The 17830-nt window shown below is 42.1% G+C and overlaps 1 protein-coding gene and 1 long non-coding RNA gene across 7 annotated transcripts in view; one reads left to right on the forward strand and one right to left on the reverse strand.

The window, feature by feature from the left end:
• RETREG1 (reticulophagy regulator 1) overlaps positions 1 to 17830 on the reverse strand; it is a 53919-nt gene that overhangs the window by 17383 nt on the left and 18706 nt on the right. The gene's annotated exons all lie outside the window — the stretch shown is intronic.
• LOC133366532 (uncharacterized) overlaps positions 1 to 17830 on the forward strand; it is a 31843-nt gene that overhangs the window by 6441 nt on the left and 7572 nt on the right. The window contains exons 1-3 of one of the 3 annotated variants that reach the window (XR_009758433.1): positions 3345 to 3425; positions 11493 to 11651; positions 14657 to 14743. This is a non-coding gene — a long non-coding RNA (uncharacterized LOC133366532). Of the gene's footprint in view, positions 1 to 3344; positions 3426 to 11492; positions 11652 to 14656; positions 14744 to 17830 lie in introns of those variants that run through there. The other 2 variants (XR_009758439.1, XR_009758434.1) reach the window with 2 other exon arrangements.

Genomic DNA, 17830 nt, shown 5'->3' on the forward strand with positions numbered 1-17830 from the left:
GGCCGCAAATTCTCTCTCCCACTAAGCTTATATGGTTTCCCAACCTTAGTGATTCAGATTAAAGAAGGAACTAAGTATAGTTGCCAGACACCATTAGATGGGATGAGGCATACATTTTGCATTGTCAGGAAACCAAGTAATATAGACAGCACACTGCAGGAGCAGTCAATCAGGACTCCAATTTCAGAACTGGGTCAGGTGCAGCTAAGACACAAATCTGTGGGAGGTATTCAACTAAATAACTGTGCTAGTGCAAGGATGAGCACTAGCACAATGGGACTTTCCCCCTCTCCTCCTCCCAGTGCGTTCCATGCCATCCCCAAATCTGCTCCAGAGGAACCCCCAGAATAGAATTGGGGTGCGCAAGGGGAAGAGAGAGGGAGAACATTCCAATGTACACACGAAGAAATCCTTGCACTGATGGAACCAGCAACTTACCACAACATGGAAAACAACCTTTTGCTTTTATTGCTTAAAGATCTTTGCCTTGCTGATAAGTTAAGTGACATTGGAAGTTTCAATTGAAAAGTTTCTATGCTCAGTTTTTGCTCGGCAGACCCCAAGTGTCAAATCATTGACTTAACATAGCCTACAAATTGGCAAAATGAGAGATAAGAAGCAGTCAACTCATTCCTGTTTTTTAGTCCTATCTTGCTTCTCAACACAACTTATGCCTTGCCTTATTTTATACCTTGGATTCTGCTTCCCCACTCTCCCATCTGAAAGGATTCTTCTCTTGCTCCTGGGGGTGGGAAACTGCTTTTCCAGACGTTTTTCTATGCCTTGCCCTCTAATATCCAAGACAGACCTAACAGGCATTGTTAAATCTTAGCCTGTTCAAAGACCAAATGCCTGCATTACCTCTACCTTTTCTTGCCTAAAGCTTATTTCCAATGCAGCCCTAAGTAAGCATTCAATCAGCACAAGGATTTCTGCTTGTGCAATGGGACTTTCCCCTCCTCCCCTCCCCTCAAGAATCTCTTAAATCTGTTCTTGGGGCTCCCCAACTCTCCAGAACAGATTTGGTGAGAGTATGGGGCAGGAAGAAATTTTCCTTCGCCCAAATTTCTTTTGCATGTTCTGTCCACACAAGCTGAGAGCAGACATCTCATTGAGGGATATACACATCTTAACAGCCCATGCCCACACAAGACTTGAAAGCATGGGAACAGGAAGCACAAAGCATTCACGCTTCCTGCTCTCATCGCTTCGGCACCTCCCCCAAAGCATGCATTAAAAAAAGTACAAAGATGATATGCCTCATTTGTCACAAAATCGCCTTTTTTCATATTTAGCGTATTTCCTGACATGTTGCAAGTCCAGTCAATGTGACTCCCTGGAGTCAGCAGAGGCAATTCTGGGCCACAGGTCATCCAAGCAGGGATGCGGTTTGGTAGCTGGTTCCTATACTTTTGAATTCCGACAGTCCAGCTGCCATTTTTTGTTACTGATTGTTTGTGCAGTTGTTAATTTGTGTGTGTGTGGGGGGGTTTCCAGCAAAAAAATATAATTGCTAACGAAAAAACTTATGCTATAGGCACTCGTTCCACTGACTTGAGAATGCATCAGCTTAGAGGAAGGCTGATTACAGAGACAATAATGTAAAAATCAGAGCAGATTCTTTTTTTTAAAAAGTGTTGATAACACTTTTGCGACCCGCCGCAAGAAATCAATGCCGGTCCAGAAACAATGTGGATTGTTGGATTATGTCAAAATCCGCTGACAAATTCACTTTAGCAAATATCCTCCCCCATCCCTACATTCATGAGGCAACGACTACAGATGTCTGAGGCAGGAACTTTCCAGGGCTGGCTGACTCTTCAGGGCTCACCTCCATAAAAATATGCACCAAGCCCTAATAATAATGGAGCTTTTGCATGGTTGTGTGAAAGAAGGCCTCCAGTAAAAAATGAAGGGTTCAGACAGGCTCAGAGTCCTACATGCATATAAAGCCACCTAGTGCTTTAAAAGGTGATCACCACCATTCTGCATTGTCCCTAAAAATGGACCAGCAGCCAATGCAGCTGTTTAAGAACCACTGAGATATGCTCCCAAAGACTGGTCCCAGTTAGTAGCCTAGCTGTTGCACTTGGTACCAACTGAATCACTGACTTCTAAGAGTACAGATCTCTGACCTCCTATGCCTTTTTTGTGAGGGTGGATCTACTCCATTAGCCTACTGTATTTTAGAAAGCCGGATAATTTTCCTCCACTAATCTTAATAGCTAGAAAATGTTACTTACTATGGAATGGCCAGCGGATATATAAACAGTGGCCCAACTGCTCTCAGGCATTATCTCCCAACATTACTATGGACCACTAGCTTATATCTGAGAATTATTAGAGAAGGATTATAGAGCCAGTGTGGTGTGGTGGTTAAGGCGTTGGACTACAACCTGGGAGACCAGGGTTTGAATCCCCACCCAGCCATGAAGCTCACTGGGTGGCCTTGGGCCAGTCACTGCCTCTCAGCCTCAGAAGGAGGCAATGGTAAACCCCCTCTGATTACCGCTTACCATGAAAACCCTATTCGTAGGGTCGCCCATAAGTCAGGATCGACTTTAAGGCAATCCATTTCATTTCAGAGAAGGATTATAGTGGAGGTACTGTAATGAAACAGACAAAACTATGCTATGGCAATGGTAGTAGCAAAGAAATGCCATAGCTGCACAAGCCAGCCCCTTCCTTGTCTGCAACTGACAGCTGGGGGGCAACTGGGCTCCTTGGGACTATGCAGCTTACCCACGGCTGCACAGATGGCAGGGGACATAACCCCTGAGCCACTCACTGTGGGGTGAACTTTAGCTGTCCCTTGACACTCAGGAGACACGAGTGGGGATTTGAACTCACAGACTCTGGACTCCCAGCCAGGCTCTCCTCCCCACTGTGCTTTTACATGTAGAGTTTGCTGCATGGACTGCTCAGCATGGTCTGATTATTGGGGCAGGTTTTAGTTGTTCTCACTTACCAATACCCTAGAAATAGAGGTATTTTATATAGCATTTCTTCTATAGCTACTAGGACAGGATGCTGCACTCAGTGGCAATTAGCCAATTCTGATAGCTCTCCAATGCATACACTAAGCTCCTCTTGAGCATAGGCTTCCTCATTCTCTGTAATGTTAGAAACAGGTTCTAACAATTGAAACAATTGAAATGCATGCATCCAATAGTACAAATAACGAGTTGGCCCATGTTGCCACAGCTTGCACTCATTGTGTGCAAGGGGCCTTAAACTCAGTTTCAGTCAGGAGGCATAATCTTACTGGTAACATACCAAAGTTGATTATTAATTAAAAAAAAAACAACCTATCCAGTAACCCAGTTATATGTGTGTTAATAATGAGACTTCAGAGCAAGACACAGAAAATGGCAAGGACTGAGCACAATCCAGCCAAGGCTAAGTACATTAATGGAGAGATTAAGGTAGGTACTTAACTCTCTCATTAAAGTCAGTAAGGCTTAAGTTGCCCTACCATTTTAAGTTCTTTACATTATGCTTACTTGAAACTTCCACCATTCCTTATATTAGCATATAAATAGGTAAATATCTAAATAGCCTTACTTCTGCATTATCTGAATTAGTTACCATGAGAAATAGCATGGAGCAAGTGAAACCCTCCTAACATAAGAGATCACAAATGGCAAGACATTCCTGCGAAACTCTAGGACTTGGAATATCATTTTTCCTTTGGCCTGTCAGCATCAGAAACTGACCACTTTCAGAGTTAAAGCTCCATTGCCAGCTTAATTACTCATCCGTTTCAGTGGAAAAGCTTATCTGGGAGCATTATTTTTTGTTTGTTTGCTTAACACATGACGTATGTATTTATGCCCTTTCAAAGAGGGTGTCACTGCTGTAATGCAAACACAAAACAGCTAAATATATGAACCTTAGAACGTAGACATAAAACAGTACATTGTTGTTGTTATGTGCCTTTAGGGACATTACAACTTATGGCGACCCTATGAATCAGCGACCTCCAAGAGCATCTGTTGTGACCCACCCTGTTCAGATCTTGTAAGTTCCGGCCTGTGGCTTCCTTGATGGAATCAATCCATCTCTTGTTTGGCCTTCCTCTTTTTCTACTCCCTTCTGTTTTTCCCAGCATTATTGTCTTTATGTGTCCAAAGTATGACAACCTCATTTTCATCATTTTAGTTTCTAATTATAGTTCTGGTTTAATTTGTTCTAACATTCATCTTTTTCGCAGTCTGCAAAGCTCTCCTCCAACACCATATTTCAAATGAGTTTATTTTTCTCTTACCCGCTTTTTTCACTGTCCAACTTTCACATCCATACATGGAGATTGGTAATACCATGGTATGAAAGATCCTGATTTTGGTGTTCAGTGATACATCTTTGCATTTGAGGACCTTTTCTAGTTCTCTCATAGCTGCCTTCGCCAACCTTCTTCTAATTTCTTGACTATTGTCTCCATTTTGGTTAATGACTGTGCCACGGTATTGATAATCCTTGACATGTTCAATGTCCTCATTGTCAGCTTTAAAGTTTCATAAATCTTCTGTTGTCATTACTTTAGTTTTCTTGACTTCCAGCTGTAGTCCTGATTTTTGTGCTTTCCTCTTTAACTTTCATCAGCATTCGTTTCAAATCATTACTGGTTTCTTCTAGTAGTATGGTATCGTCTGCATATCTTAAATTATTGATATTTCTCCCTCCAATTTTCACACCTCCTTCTTCTTGGTCCAATTCTGCTTTCCGTATGATATGTTCTGCATATAGATTAAATAAATAGGGTGATAAAATACACCCATGTCTCACACCCTTTCCGATGGGGAACAAATCGGTTTCTCCATATTCTGTCCTTACAGTAGCCTCTTGTGCAGAGTATAGGTTGCACATCCGGACAATCAGATGCTGTGGCACCCCCATTTCTTTTAAAGCATTCCATAGTTTTTCATGATCTACACAATCAAAGGCTTTGCTGTAATCTATAAAGCACAGGGTGATTTTTTTCTGAATTCCTTGGTCTGTTCCATTATCCAACATATGTTTGCGATATGATCTCTCTGACCTCTTCCTTTTCTAAATCCAGCTTGGACATCTGGCATTTCTCACTCCATATATCATAAGAGTCTTTGGTGTAAAATCTTGAGCATTACTTTACTTGCATGGGATATTAAGGCAATAGTTTGATAATTACTGCATTCCCTGGGATCCCCTCTCTTTGGAAAAGGGATCTATATTGAATGCTTCCCGTCTGTGGGCCATTGTTTAGTTTTCCATATTTGTTGACAAATTTGTCAAAATTTGGACAGATTCAGTCTCAGTAACTTGTAGCAACTCCATTGGTATTCCATCTGTTCCTGGTGATTTGTTTCTTCCAAGTATTTTAAGAGCAACTTTTACCTCATATTCTAAAATTTCTGGTTCTTCATCATATGGTTCCTCCGTGAATGAATCTGTGCATATCAACAGTGCATATCAACTACAAAAACCAAAATATCAGTAGTACATGCAGCAGTAATACAAGCAGCTATAAAATGATCCTCAGATCCTATAGAAAGCCAGTTCTAACAGAAATGCTCTAGCAACATATGGTAGCTGCCATGGTGTACAAAAAAGCATCCCCTAAAATCACCCCCTATTTATGTCCAGAAAGGAAAGGAAAGCACAACCCAAGTCTGTCACACAGCTGGCCTTAATCATTAATCCAGATATTATTAGACCTGTCCTCTGAAACACTTGGAAAATGCAGTCTTCTAAAGTGTTTTGTTTCCAAGTGTCAACATAAGCATGTTATTGACTACCAATGGGGCTTTCCATTTAAAATAAGTTTTCTTTAAGAGAAGTATGTCTATGAAAGAGAATTTAGTTTTCAAACAACTTCAGGGTATTCATGCCATAGACAAGCTACATGTGCTGTCAATCACACTTATAATGAGGGACTTCTGTTTTTGGTCCTGATAACAAGAAAGGGAATTTACTGAATGATAAGTGTTTCAGCCAATTGATTTCTGAAAAACAGGTTCTAAATACAGGATAGATTGATTTGCTCCAGAGAGCATGTGGATGGTGACCAGAGCCAAAACCACACCAAAAAGAAAGTAAACTTAACATTTGTTTAAAGTAATTGACAAATGGTGACAAATAGTAAATGTTCATTTAGAACAGTGAAAGCATGATACAAAATAAACTGTATAAAAAAATTACACAACTACTGAAACAATTACAGTGAAGCTACTACAGGCACTAAATAATATATAAAACTATTTATTTATTTATTAAATTTATATCCCACCCTTCCTCCCAGTAGGAGCCCATGGCGACAAACAAAAACACTAAAAGCACTTTAAAACATCTTAAAAACAAAAGACTTTAAAACATATGAAAAGAAAACATCTTTTAAAATATATTTGAAAAAAATCTTAAAAACATATTTAAAAAGCAACTTTAAAACCATCTTAAAAAGCAATTCTAGCACAGATCCAGACTGGGATAAGGTCTCTACTCAAAAGGCTTGTTGACAGAGGAATGTCTTCAATAGGCACCAAAAAGATAACAGAGATGGCACCTGTCTAATATTTAACACTAAACACCCTTTCCCTATGTTGTGCAGAATGGACCTCCTGATAAGATGATATCTGCAGGAGGCCCTCACCTGCAGAGTACAATGACTGACTGGGTATATAAGGGGTAAGACAATCTTTCAGGTGTCCTGGTCCCAAGCTGCATAGGGCTTTGTACACCAAAACCTGAATTTGGCCCAGTAGGTAATGGGCAGCCAGTGCAATTCTTTCAGCAGTGGGGTAACATGTTGGTGATATCTTGCCCCAGTCAGCAGTCATGCTGTTGCATTTTGTATCAGCTGCAGCTTCTGGATCTCAGCGCATTACAGTAATCCAGCCTGGAGGTTACCAGTGCATGGACAACAGCCGTCAGGTTATCCCAGTCCAGAAACCATCACAGCTGTCTTATCAGCCAAAGCTGATAAAAGGTACTCCTAGCCACTGAGGTCACCTGGCCTTTAGCAACAAAGACGGAACCAGGAGCAGCCCCAGACTACAAACCTGTTTTTTCAGAGGGAGTACAAACCCATCCAAAAGCAGGCAATTGACCAATTATCCAAACTCGGGAACCACCAACCCACAGCGCTTCTGTCTTGCTAGGAATCATTTGTAATTCAGTAATATGAGAGCATTGGTCAGGGGTCTGACTACTTTTGCAAGGCACTGTATGTCATCCCCAATTAAACAAAAATTCTGCATTGTTCTAGCACAGGCTTGAATGGGTCACAGAGATCAATTCCCTCCTTTTTCTTGTTTTTAATTAGACTAAGGAGTAATCAGAATTTACTCGTTCAGGGGACCCTTTGGTGCTGCTATCAGAAAACTGTCAACCGCCAAACACCCATCTTCAAAAGAAGATACAGGGCCCATCGCTGTATTTATCTCAAAGTGTGTATGGTAGGAAGAATTATCCTTGTATTCAAGGATGCTTAGCCAGCATCTTTTCTGCTTCTTCAGACTTCAACCCAGACATAGGGATCATTATGGGTTCCTGAAACTAAACTTTGGTTCATACAATAGATAGATCTGCTCTTTCTGTACAGAACCCCAGACGCCGAGAAAAAAGTCCAAAAAAGACATAATTAACAATTTCAAGGTATTTTTTATATTCAGATCAATATACTGATTTGGAGAAGACTTGTAACTACTAAGTAAACATGCCATAGCAGTCTGCAGGTAACTACTCTGAACGGCACAGCCTGGGTTGCAACAGGCTGTTTACCACATGAAACACTCCATAGGATGCAACAGGAATGGATAGAAGCCCCTCTTTGCTCTCGTCACCACATAGGCCTGCACAAGTGGACTCTTTGAACATGCCTTTGAATACCAGCTGCTGGGAATCACAGGTAGGGAGGTTGCTGTTGCACTCAGGTTTTGCTTATGGGCTTCCCATGGGCAACTAGTTGACCACTGTAAGAACAAAGTGCTCAGCTAGATGGGCCTCATCCAGCAGCGTTCTTATGTTCTTACAGAATCTCAGTATTTAATGGCATGTTTGTTAACTCTTCTTGCCCATTCAAAAAATATGGTACAATGGAGAATGCACAAGAAATATCTGTTTTAAAAACAAAGCACTCTTTTATTCACAATCTTGTGCTTTAGCACAAACATGGAATGTGGATAATTGAGTGTATTCTGCATTTTAATATTTCCCCCGAGGAAGCTTGAAATGTGCACATGTTGAACTTATAACAACTTGCTTTGCCTTTCTTGCACCCATTGTCACACCTGGCTACTGGGCAGTCCAGAGTGGGGCAAGGCAAAAGTAGGCTGTACGTAGGAAGACATGTTCTCATTGCTCAGACCTGTAAGTAAGCCTTACAGCATCACAGCATTAGGAAGTAACATGTGATCAGCTGTATCCTATTGATAGAAAAAGGCTTTTTTGGCTTGGTCTTCCTGCAGTTCCTCTTGGCCTGAATGGAGTCCCCACTTGGCACCGCTGTGTCAGGCTCAAGTCCCAAAGGGGTCAGGATTTTCACCCTCTCATACATAGTTGTTGGGTGCTACTCGTTCATTTTGCTGCTTGGAAGGAACATAACCCACTCCTAGATAAAACAAACATTCTGCAACATCAACTTTAAAAGAAGTAATGCCCATCCTGATGTATATTTTCTGAATTTCATTTCTTTCTCTACCAATGAAGTGAATATAGCCATGTTTAACTAAACACCTGATTATCGAGCATATTCTAAACGTTTGGGATATTCTAAAAGGTTGCCCAAGAATAAGATTGTACTGTGTTCTCTGTTCATGGCCTTTGATTCTATAGTTCAATCAGTCAAGGAAAACATATTTGGAGCACCAATTCAGAACACATCTAGGTCTTTCCTAATTCTCATCTTAAAAACAAAATTGACAAAATTACTGTATACGTTTTATAATTTGAAATGCACATTTTCAGTTGTAGACATTAGGGAACTGGTGTTGTTAATGTCAATCTAAAAGCATATCAAAGATTGAATTCTGGAGCCAATTACTGAATAAGCAACTTCAAGCAAGGCTTGAAGAGATTCGTTAGGGATTTCATGCCATTTAGTATAAGATTACTTCAATCACTATAGTTAATGCTTTAGATCCAGAGAACCCACGAACAGACTTCTGAGCTTCTGCTGGATCAGACTCTGGATCCAAGCCCATTACTTATATATACACACCCTCCCCAGTGCAGTAGTATTCTTGTATTGCTGGACTATATGTATGAGCATTTTTGGGTGGGCATGTTGCATTGCTCTGCTTTACAATGTAACACGCTGTAGTCTAACAATTGTTGTATACGGACAAAAAGATTCCCTCCTTTCAAGTATTTAAAAACTAATGAAGTTTGCTTTGCTGATGTAAGGTATTCCTTTGTATTATGTGAAAACCTTTTAAAAATCAAATTAACTGTCTGGTTTTTACAGAATGCAAAACTTCAGTAAAAGCATCTAATGATCTCACTGTGCCTCATCAGGTCCTTAATAATGAAACAAACTCAGTCCCCTTCCTTCAGGTTTATGAAGCCTAAGCTACCTCCAATTTACTACACAAAAACATATTGGGAATATGGAATAGTTATTACCACAGCATTCCAAAATTTGGGTGGCACGTATATCCTAACATAAACCTTTAAGTCAGAAAAGGTTGCATAGTATTCTGTACACCAGGGATCACCAATATGATGCCTGCAGAAGCCTTTCCTGTAAGACCATCTCCATCCCTACTGACATTCGGTGTCCGGATCTGCAGAGGCACCTCTTGGCACTTGTGGTAGTTCTGCTGCTCCCAGAAGAGTGGGAAATGGTGGCCTGGGAGAGGGCTTTCTTTGTGGCAGCCCTCAAATTTTGGCAGCCCCTCCCCACAGAGGTACATCTAGCATCTTCATCGTACAATTTTCATCATATGCTAACGAAGCACCTGTGTACCCTGTTATTTGACAGTTAAGATATTTTGTTGTGTTTGACTCACCTCTTTTGTTGAATTTATACTGTTCTGTTCCATTAGTATGGCTTTACTTGCTTTATAATTGTAATTGTTTTCTATGTTTTTATTATTGCACATGACGCTATTGTGACCCACCCTGGGAATGTATGAAGGGCGGGTCAGTAATCTAATAAATATTTTTTCTGCTGCTCACAGGGTCTCTTGCCCTGCTAAAGCTAGGTTTAAAAGATGCAGTCTTTTGTAGTCAACAAAAGAGACTGCAATGTGTGCCTGGTTGCAGCCAGGGCCTGTGTGGTGCTCACAACAATTTCTCCAGTCTGCAGACATACCCACATGCCCCAAAAGGTTGGCAGTCCCTGCTGTACACTATTCATTTTGCCAAGTCTGAAAAGGTCCCAAGTAGCTAAAAGCAGTCTAACAGACCCTAGGATTAGGAAGAAGAGCTGGCACGGGATGCTGCTGAGAGCTTTAACAAGGTCAGACGCCACTGTCTTATAGAGGATTATAGTATGGAACGTACTACAAAAAGAAACGGCACCACTTAAGAGTTTGAAGTGATTTTCAACACATAAACACACTGGGCCTCTGCCGTTTACTAAGGAAATCAATTCACAGAAAATATGGTGCAACATGTTTCTATGCAGAGCTGTATAAAACAGAAAGCTGCATAAGAGCAGAACAGCCACTGAAATTCTTGAAAGGAAATAAACATGTTTTTCTGCTGATGCGTTCACACGCTGTGATAAGCTCGTTCCAGGACATTCCTGCAGAAGTTAGTGACTAATCAGAAGTGCTGATGGGGAAGCACACCCTCCAGTGTCGTCACAACCCGGATGTTTGCACATGAAACTCAGCTGCTGCTGTTCCAGGTTCTTGCGCCTTCAGTAAATAATTCCCATTTAGCGTTCTGTAACCCAATGCTCGTGTTTAGAAAACCAGGATACAAGTAAAAGGTCACAAGGCTACCTTTTTATTCTCCTGTAATGGCCACTTCGGGCTCTACCCTTTTGTACTTCACGATCCTTTTCTTGCCATTTCAAATCAACTGCCCCAAGATAATTTGTGAATACCGATCAAGCCAATATTTGCCTACAAATAAAAATTGTTTGCCTTCTATGTGCAGTTTGCTAAGGTTTTTCATTTTCTATAAATGATAGAAAATAAGGAGAGGAATTATAACTAAAGTTAAAATGAACATTTACAAGCTTTTTAAGAAAAACCATACTGTGCCTTCAGGCAGTTGCAGAAAACTATGGTAAAGAGGCTTTTTATAATTAAGCTGTCTCTCTGAGAGTCTGGGGCCTCTGTGAAATTATTTAAAATCCTGTTTTCATGAAGATAAGGAACAAAATAAGCGGGAAACAAGGATGAGGGGATGGATATAAATTGGTGTACTTCAGCTTGATAAGAAGCCTGATACAGTACCAGGTCTCCACAGCTCATGTTGTGGGTCTGTGTTGTAATCAAACACTCCAGAAAGACAGCCCTCTACCATTCAATTTATGCAAAGTATTCTGTTGTATATCTTTCCAGACGGGTAGCTGTGTTAGGCTCTTGCAGTAAATACAGTCAAGTATCAACCTCCAAGGCAGAGGAGGAATACAACATGAGACAGCTGAATTACAATTCATCAAGAAGCTCAAGCCATTGCTTTGGGTTAAATCAAGAGAAAGGATTTTTATCACACCACAGGTGATCATTTGCTTACCAATGCTAGAATACAGGAACGACCTACAACTGTTTCCATGGCTCCCCGCCCCAGTATAAGTGTTAATACAACAATCTCAGCAAGCTGGTACTGTAAAAGGTGTGCCCATTTAACATATATTTAAACTGTAATGATCACTGATGTCACCCACCTCATCGCCATTTAACTCCCACCTTGCAATGTTCTCCTTTTTATACCTGCCAACTGAGACTTCATGTCATGCATCAGATGAGGTTGCCTTGAGTCCACAATAGCTTATGTCATAAAATATATCTTGATATTTAAGATGCTGCTCTTTGCTTTTGTATATATGGTGTGTGTGTGTGTGTTTTGCTTGCTCTCAAGATGCCAGTTCTAAGAGCTCCATTATTATCAGGTTAAGAGTGGGATTTCTGTTTGTAAGGGTAAGGCTTTCTCAACACCCCCTTTTAACATTGTTAAAAACAGGGATGGATAAGCCATGGGCCATATCTGCTCTCCCAAAGGATTTATGCCCCCCCCCAATTGATCATATTATTATTACTATTAGCATTTACTGCCCACCCTCCACCCAGAGGTTCCAGGACAGGTTACAACAACCTTAGAATACAGCATTAAAAACAACTGCTAACAACCTGAATAGAATATATGTCTCAGGTGTCAAAGGCCAGGGTAAAGAGGTGTAACTTCAGCATTGTACAGTGAGGTTTCCAGATGCACTTCAGTGGGGAGGGTATTCCACAATTTAGCAGCTGCCACACAGAATGTCCTCTCCTGAGCCACCACCCCACGAGCTTCTGTGGGCGGTAGAACTACCAAAAGGGCGCCCTCTGTTGATCTCAACACCTGAGAGGGACTGCAGGGAAAGAGGTAGTCTTTCAGATATTTGGGACCTAAGCCATAGGGCTTTAAAAGCTAGCATGAGCACCTTGAATTGGGCCCAGAAATGAACGGACAACCAATGCAGCTGTTTTAAAACAGGAATTATATGAGATCTAAAAGGAACCCCACCCAGCATGCTGGCTGCTGCATTTTGGACTTGAACTTGAATTTGGACTTGAAATTTCCAAATAGTTTTTAAGGGCAGCCCTGTGTAGAGCACATTGTCTTCTCTATCCAAAAGGAACCAAAGCTGACAAACCAACTAGAGCTGGAAAAAGGTACTTCTAGCCACTGAGGCCACCTGACCCTCCAGTGACACTGTTTGATCCAGGACTATCCCCAAGCTGCAGACTTGCTCCTTCAAGGGGTTGTAACCCCGTCTATAACAGATCCTGAACAGGTAGTCTTTCCACCACCTGGACATGAGAACTCTGGGCACATAACACCTCTGTCTTTTCAGGATTCAATTTATTGGCCCACATTCAGCCCATCACCACCTTCAAGCAACGGTCTAGCATCTCAACTGCTTCTTTCTGGTTCAGATGGAATGGAGAGATAGAATTGGGTGGCATTTGCCTGTTGATGACACCTCATTCCAAATCTCCTGATGACAGGTCCCAGCAGGTTTACACAGATGTTAAATAGCATGGGGGACAAGACGGAGCCCTGTGGAACACCACAGAACAGCTCCCATAGTGTCAAACAGTAGCCTCCCATAGCTATATTTTGGAAGCAGCCCTGGAGGTATGAGTGGAACCACTGAACCACAGTGCCCCCAATCCCCATCTCCCTGAGACTCTGCAAAAAGATACCATGGTCCACAGTATCAAAAGCCACTGTGAGGTTGAGGACAATGAGCAGCGTCTCACTTCCCCTATCTCCCCCAACAGAGGTCATCAATCAGGGTGACCAAGGCAGTTTCAGTGCCATGACCAGGCCTGAAGCCAGACTGGAATGAATCCAAGTAATCAGCTTCAAGCATGCCTGGAGGAAACTGAACTGCCACCACCTTCTCGAGCACTTACCCCAAAAGGGGATATTTGCCACTGGGCAATAGTGGTTTAACACTTTTGGGTTCAGGAAGGTCTTCTTAAAATAGTCCCCCCCTTTTTTTAAAAAAAATGGCCATTCTGTGGGTCCCCCAGGCCCAATATCTTTCTATTTTTAAATTATTTTCTACAAAATTAATTAAAATGTATCTTTTTAATTACTGCTCCCATAGGTCCCCCACTATGATATTAAAACATTTTTTGTGGTCACACTAACTTCACATGCAGCCCTTGAAGGGCTGGCCACAGGTCATTGTGCCCCTCAGCCTTAAAAAAGGTTAGCTGCCCCTGGCTTCAAAGTTTGGAGGAACAGCTGCTGCTTCACTGTATGACATCAGACCCTATCAGTATTCAAAGTCCCATTAGTCATTTAAAGTAACAGTCTTGAATTTACACACACATACTGGACCCTTTCCCCCTCTCTATGAAATCTGACCTACGAAGAGGACACAGAGAAGGAAACTCAGTAAAGACTGAGCTATCCACAGACATCCTGTAGCCACGTTCATGTTTGAAAATCAAATATACATACCAACCCTTAGAGAGAGCTGTATAGGAACCCATCATTCTGCACAGTGTTAATTCAGTTTCCTAAAATAAACTTTTTTTTTAAAGAGCAAGTCCTTATATAAAGACAGGGTTAAATGTGTGTGTGTGTGGTCATATGTAGTGAAATCTCAGAAATCAGAGGGATGATAGAACATCATTTTCTGTGCTTATGGGATGTAAACACAGAGCTTTGTGTAGATTCTTGCCCCTCCTATTGACTAATAAAGATGAAATTATGCAATATGTTCTCCCTACTGGGAGAAAGGGTGGGATATAAATCAAATAAATAAATGAACAAACAATAATCTAAACACAATTTAGAAAACTGTGCTGCCCGGGTCTGACTTCCTCAACAAGCATTTACATTATGCAAAAAGGCATTTTATTATTTAAATCTAGTGACATGCAAAGCTTAATCTGGATTATGTGTGCATGTTTTTCTACAGTATTAATACAGAATACTATATGAGTAAATACTATACGATATAGTATACTATATGATTTAAAACACACTCTGCTGCCCTCTACAGGAATGTACCACCAACTGCCAAGAATATAAATGTACTGCCTTCAAGTCGATTCCAACTTATGGCGACCCAATGAATAGGATTTTCATGGTAAGCGGTATTCAGAGGGGGTTTACCATTGCCTTCCTCTGAGGAAGAGAGACAGTGACTGGCCCAAGTTCACCCAGTGAGCTTCATGGCTGTGTGGGGAATATAGCTCATATAAAAACAGAGAAAGTCAAAAGGGCACAGGAGACAAACAAGATCCTCTCTCCACCCACTCCGTCCCATTCCTGCAAACTGGCATCCTTCCATCAGTTCAGAAGTAAACAACTATGGGAAAGGTCCATTGTTTCTTTCAGCTTCTGTCAATGATGCTAATCAAAGCTGTGTGTAAGATGAGCGAGAAAAATACAAGCAGATGTTAGCAATATCCTCCAGAGAGACCTTACATCTTAAACACTTGCAGTTGCACCCTGCATGGCCAAATATGGAAAGTAGAGGTGGGAGGGAGCAGAAAGTGCATGAAAAAGTGCATGAAGCCACAAATATATTTATTCTCAAAATAAGACAATCGCTTTTTAACTTTTGAACTCTTTTAGCTATACGTGTGTATGGTTTTAACATTGGTAATAGTTTAATCTTATTTTAATGTAGACTTTGTATGTTTTTAATTATATGTATTTTTATCTGGAAGCCAACGTGAGTTCCAGTTTTGGGAAAATGGCGGGGTATAAATAAAGACAATAATAATAATAATCATTTTTAGCACACTATTGCTGCTGATCTGTGATTAGCAGTTTCTAATAGGTCACTTCAATGATAAAATTATAGTCCATATAAAGTGTGGCGAGCAAATTAAATGTACCATTGGTCTCACCTGAAAGGTGATTTTCATAGGAAGGGGCCATCACTGTGGGAATAGTTCCACCTATCGTGCGAAGGCAAGAATGTTTTTGAAGTCAAGACTAGGGGCGTCATGCCCCTCCCGCTCTCCAGTTCATTCGTAGCGAGTCTAAAAAGAGATATCTAAAAATACAAGAACAAGGCCAACAGACCCGCCAGGAAAATAACACAATAGTCGCATGCATAATAACATGACTCTAACATAACAATATAACAGAACTAAAAATCTTGACTTCACTCTTACATTTAAATATAATAGTGTAACAATAATATGTAACCCATTAGAAATATCTAGTCATCCTCCAACTGGGAGGGTCGTGATGGCCCACTCCTATGAAAATCACCTTTCAGGTGAGACCAATGGTACATTTTCCATAGGAGGTGGGCCATCACTACGGGATGTACCAAAGCAGCCCATACAGGGAGGGACCACCCACGTGTTAATCCTCATTAAGAACCTGTTGCAGCACTCGTCTGCCGAAAGATGCGTCAGCAGAGGCATAACGATCGATTTTATAATGCCTTATAAACGAGTGTGGGGTAGACCAGACTGCAGCCCTACAAATATCGGCAACAGGAGCATTAGTGGCAAAAGCAGCCGAAGTGGCAGCTGACCTGGTAGAATGAGCCGTTATACTAGCTGGAACTGACAGCTTCAAAGACTCATATGCTAAAGTAATACATGCCCTTAACCAACGGGATAAAGTAGGATTGGATACTTTATGCCCCATAGATCTTGGATGAAAGGATACAAACACAGACTCCGTTCGTCGAATCTCTTGGGTCCTAGACAGGTAGGTCTTGAGAGCCCTCCGGACATCTAACGAATGCCAAGCCTTCTCGAGAGGATGGGTAGGATTCGGGCAAAAGGAAGGCAAAACAATGTCCTGGTTGCAATGAAAAACTGAATCGACCTTGGGACGGAAGGAAGGATCAGTCTTCAGCACAACAGAGTCCTTATGGAAGACGCAGAGGTGTCGAGCAGAAGACAATGCGCCCAACTCCGAAACGCGTCTGGCAGATGTGATTGCGATCAGGAACAAGACCTTGAAGGACAGCATACGTAGGGGCACAGTCCTGATGGGTTCAAACGGAGGGCGTTGCAAAGCCTGCAGAACTTTCGGCAATCTCCATGAGGGGAACCGATGGACAACAGCCGGAGAGCGTAGGGCGACTCCCCTCAAAAAACGTTTGATGAACGGATGTGAGGAAATATGAGCTCCAGGAGAGGACACTGAGAGAATGGACGACAGAGTGGATGCATGTCGACGTAGAGTGTTGGGTCGAAGTCCCATCATAAAGCCGCTATGGAGATATTGCAGCACCTGATGCACAGTGGCCTGGGATGGATCATAGTGGTGGGACTGGCACCACTTGGAGAAAGCCACCCAGGTATGTTGATAAATACGAGTGGTAGATGGTCTTCTCGAGGCCAAAATAATATCAATCACAGCATCAGACAGTCCAGCTGACCTCAAATGTCCCCGTTCAAACGCCACGCTGTTAGATTGAGCCAAGTAGGGTCCTGGTGCCATACTGGACCCTGGGATAGAAGGTCTGGCCTGACTGGAAGTGTCCAAGGATCCATCATTGACATTGCCAGAAGATCTGAGAACCACGGTCGGCGTGGCCAAAATGGTGCTATCAGAACCAGCTGTGCCCTCTCGGTTCGCGCCTTCCTCAAGGTTTTGGCTAACAATGGTATGGGGGGAAAGGCGTACAAGAGACCATCTGGCCACGGTGTTGTCAGAGCATCCACTGCTTCCGCTGTTGAGTCCAGGTATCGGGCAAAGTACCTAGGAAGCTGGCAATTGTGACTGGAAGCAAACAGGTTGACTGAGAGGGCCCCGAACCGACACTGGAGACGATGGAAAATGACTGGATGAAGTTTCCATTCTCCCGGAAAGACCTGTTGTCTGCTGAGCCAGTCTGCTGTCACATTCCAAATCCCTCTGAGATATTCTGCTTTCAGGGATTGTAGATGTTGTTCTGCCCAGACAAAGATGAGGGATGCTAAGTCCTGCAGAGGACGAGACCTGGTGCCCCCCTGTCTGTTCAAATGTGATTTGACACACGTGTTGTCTGTTCGAATGAGCACATGGTCCAAAGGGAACAGAGACTGAAAATGACGTAGAGCTAAGTGGACAGCCTTTAGCTCCAGCCAGTTGATGCTTTGAGTTTGCTCTGTGGTGGACCAAACCCCCTGAACGTACTGGGAGTTGCAGTGGGCTCCCCAACCGATGAGGCTGGCATCTGTGGTTACCACGGTTCTGCGGGGTTCCCTGAACGACG

Source organism: Rhineura floridana, chromosome 1, assembly GCF_030035675.1.
Source record: "Rhineura floridana isolate rRhiFlo1 chromosome 1, rRhiFlo1.hap2, whole genome shotgun sequence".
In the NCBI taxonomy this organism is placed as follows: Eukaryota; Metazoa; Chordata; class Lepidosauria; order Squamata; family Rhineuridae; genus Rhineura; species Rhineura floridana.